We start from the raw sequence: 3,752 nt of genomic DNA, 5'->3' as shown, positions 1-3,752 counted from the left end.
TATTTTATTTATTTATTATTGTTGTTGGTTTTGTTTTCCTTTACATTTTAGATATGGATTCAATGAAGGAAGAAAATGATGAGTATGGTGATACTGTTTCAAGTGCTCCAAAAAGAATGAGATGTAGGTCTTCTTCTATATGGTCGGATTTTGAAACAATGTTATCATTTGAGACGGTCAGAGCATATGGAGAAAAAAACAACCTTATAACGTAGGATTCAAATCCTCTAGATTTTCTAGGGTACTCTACCAATAGATTTCTTTAAATCTTAACCACTTTTTTATGATTTAAGAGTTTAGATTCTGCCATATCAATATTCCACTAATAATACTCTTAAAATAATAAAATAATGTTGCAAATAAAACATTATTGATGGCAATCAAGCCCAAAGAGGGGAAAGGAAGCACTAGTAACAGTACCAAAATAATATAAATTGCAATCAAGCCCAAACTCACTTTCAAGTTTTAACGAAGCCTGAGGATATAGATGGCCTTATTATAAGTTATAACAAAGCTTTCGGCTCAAATTCCAGCCCAACCAAAATAATATAACATTGCAATCAAGCCCAAACTCACTTTTATAACCAAGCCCCAGGGATAAACCCTTTAGCTCATTTGCCAAATAAATAAACGTCAAACAAACAATTTTTTATTTTTTTGAATGGAGTGAGTTCAAACTCCATTCATTTACAGCTGAAAGAAAGTGCAGACGAGGGTGACAGAGAGGCAAGCAATGGTGTCACTAACGTTCAGTCCATGCTGCCTTAATTTCCTTCCAAATATTTCTTGCAAACAAAACTAAAAACGGTACAAGAAGTGCTAAGAAAAATGTGAAGAAAATAACCAAGTATTAGCAGGTCCATGATTTGGCCGCACAGCCAGGACCGAAGCAATGTAGGTGGCTCCCATAAAAAATAGGGCAACCCGCACCAATACTTTAAATTTTCCTGATGCTTCGACCAGAGATCCAATCATGGAACTCGACGCAGAAAACGCTGCAGTGTTGCAGACAATATAAAGCCATAGGATACCCTATTATTAGCCAAAATGGACTGTCCAGGTATATGGTTCGTAAAGGGAGCAGTAGTATTAGCAGGAGGAGGAGGAGGAGGAGGAGGAGAGAGAAGAAGAAGGGGCAGGAGCTTGGGTGGGTTTTCTTGCCAAACCCCACCAGGAGGGTTGATTCCTGCTTGGAAGGTCACGGAAGCAATCAAAGTAGCCAAAACTAAAAGAGTATTTATTGTATGCTCACTTAAGTTGTCCCCTCGAGCTCGAGCAGTTTTTGAATCAGCATCAGCATCAGACCTTAGAGAATTAATAGGTAGGATATGCTGGGATTGGTTGGGCTGGTCTTGTGCCATTTCGAAAAAAGTGCACTATTAATTGCTACAAAAGCTATAACAATTAACAACTACGTGAGGGTGATTGATGTTGTATGCAATTTTGGTTCTGGCTTGCAGTATTAAGCGATCGATGAGGATATAAATAAAGATTTGCAAGGCTGCATGCTCCCTTTAAAGCAGTGGATAGGACGCAAGATAGGATGTAATACCCGGAAAAAAAATTAAATAAAAATAAAAGGAGGGGTTTTTAAGTAAATTTGTTTATGAGGTCAACTTTTATAATTAATATTGCAGGGTTTTTTTTAGAAAATAAAGTTGAAATCTTAGTTTATATAGTCTAATTTTAAGTTAGCATCACTACAAAAACTGGTCCTATAGTGGCGTTTGTGAAACGCCACTATAGGTACTAAAAACGCCACTATAGGCCCATTTTGGCTATAGTGGCGTTTTTATAGTGGCGTTTGTAAACGCCACTATTGTACCGCCATTATAGACCTATAATGGCGTTTTACAAAAACGCCACTATATGACTGCCCTATAGTGGCGTTTGCAAACGCCACTATAGGACCACCTGCAAACGCTATTATAGACCAATTTTTTATTTTTGAAAAAGGTTATAGCTTTTTTAAAATAAAAAAAATTAGTCTATAGTGGCGTTTGTAAACGCCACTATAAGTTAAAGTGACGGAACAATAGTGGCGTTCTTGAAACGCCACTATAGCCAAACCACCGCCAAAAAAAATTTTGATTACCAAAAAATTAATTTTTGATAATCAAAAGAATTTTTTTACGTGAAAAAGTTTTTTTTTTAATTGAATTAAGATTGTAATTAAATTAAATGATACAAAATGAAACAAAATACGTTCAGCAAATTACAAATCCAAATCTAAAAAAATACAAATTCAAAAAAATACAAAATACAAACACTATAGTCCAGCAAATTCAAAATGAAACACAAACCCACCAAAAAAATTCAAAGTTAAACAAAACATGCTCACATCCAAAAAAAAAAATAGCAACTCCACCCGAACACATTCAGCCACCATAGACCAACCTGCAAAAAGAAATCATCAAATAAATTTCAAAATTTTCACTACTTTTTTGGTTCTATTAACAAAGATATTATCACACTTGAGATCTCTATACCTATCAATAATAAAAAGCCAAAGAATTCACAAAAATTAATCAAGGAAAAGACCAAAACAATCATTAAAATTTAAAAAAAAAAAAATACTTACTTGCAGCACCATCTTCAAATCCAAAACCCACTAACATTAACACTACCACAAATAAAATAGGGGAAATAAAATCAAAATGGAGAGGAAGAGAAAAGAATAAATCTAGGTGTGTAGTGAAAGAATAGTGAAAGAAGGAAAAAAAAAAGAGAGAAAAGAAGAGTGGAGAAGCTAGCTAGACGTTGAGAAAAAGAATTGATAAGGTGAGTGGGAGTAAGGGAGAAAAAGAAGTCTGAAGAAGTTTGAAGAAGTGGAGATAAGGGAGAAAGAAAGAAAGAAAGGGAAAAAAAAAAAAAAGAAGGAAGTCTGAACAAGTTGGCTAAACGTAGAGAATATGAATTGATAAGGTGAGTGGGGGTAGGTGGGGTTAGGTGGGTTTTGAATTTTGAATTTTAAAATTTTTTTGTTTAGTTCTTTTATATATATACATATATAAATGATATGTACATAATATTTTCACAATATTTTTACAACAAATTTTAAGTGATAGGTTGTTACTAGTTGTTATTATTGGGAAAAAAAAGTAATCTTAATGTTAAGTTCAAATTTGAACTAATAACAACTAACCACTTATGATTTGTTGTGAAAATATTGTAAAAATATTGTAAACGTAGCACTTCATATATATATATATATAGAGAGAAACGCATGTTCACAACATTTTTACAATATTTTTACAACAAATTTTAAGTGGCATATTGTTACTGGTTGTTACTGTTGAGGCAAAAAAGTAATCTTAGTGTTCAGTTCAAATTTAAATGAATAAAAACTAACCACTTATAATTTTTTGTGAAAACGTTATAAAAATGTTGTTAATATAACACTTCTCATTTAAATATAAATATATAATAATATATAATTATATATATATATATATATTACTGAACGTTGAATCAATTCGCTTTTTTTTTTAGAATAGTTTAGAATATGCCATAGAATATTCTATGGCATAATCCTAAAACAAATCATAGTTTTTGTGTTTACGGATTGATTTTTTTTTTTTTTTTTTAAGGAATATTTTGGAATATGCTATAGAATATTCTAGGAATATTCTATGGCNTCTAGTTGGCATATTCCATAGCTAGAATATATCACCCCTTTTTTTTTTTTACGGATTTATTTTTTGTTTAATTTTTTTTTTTAAGAATAGTTTGAAACATACCATAAAATATTT

General features: G+C 31.9%; 1 long non-coding RNA gene across 1 annotated transcript; it reads right to left on the bottom strand.

The window, feature by feature from the left end:
• Nucleotides 1-2,185: 2,185 nt before the first annotated feature.
• LOC136066545 (uncharacterized) lies at nt 2,186-2,866 on the bottom strand. Its single transcript, XR_010628052.1, has 2 exons — nt 2,582-2,866; nt 2,186-2,397 (listed from the first exon to the last, which is right to left on the bottom strand). It is a non-coding gene; the product is annotated as an uncharacterized LOC136066545 (long non-coding RNA).
• Nucleotides 2,867-3,752: the final 886 nt, after the last annotated feature.

This window comes from Quercus suber, unplaced genomic scaffold (assembly GCF_002906115.3).
Source record: "Quercus suber isolate HL8 unplaced genomic scaffold, Cork oak 2.0 scaffold_38, whole genome shotgun sequence".
NCBI classification, from domain to species: domain Eukaryota; kingdom Viridiplantae; phylum Streptophyta; class Magnoliopsida; order Fagales; family Fagaceae; genus Quercus; species Quercus suber.
Note: the sequence above shows the minus strand (reverse complement) of the source record. Positions and strands in the feature narration are given on the sequence as shown.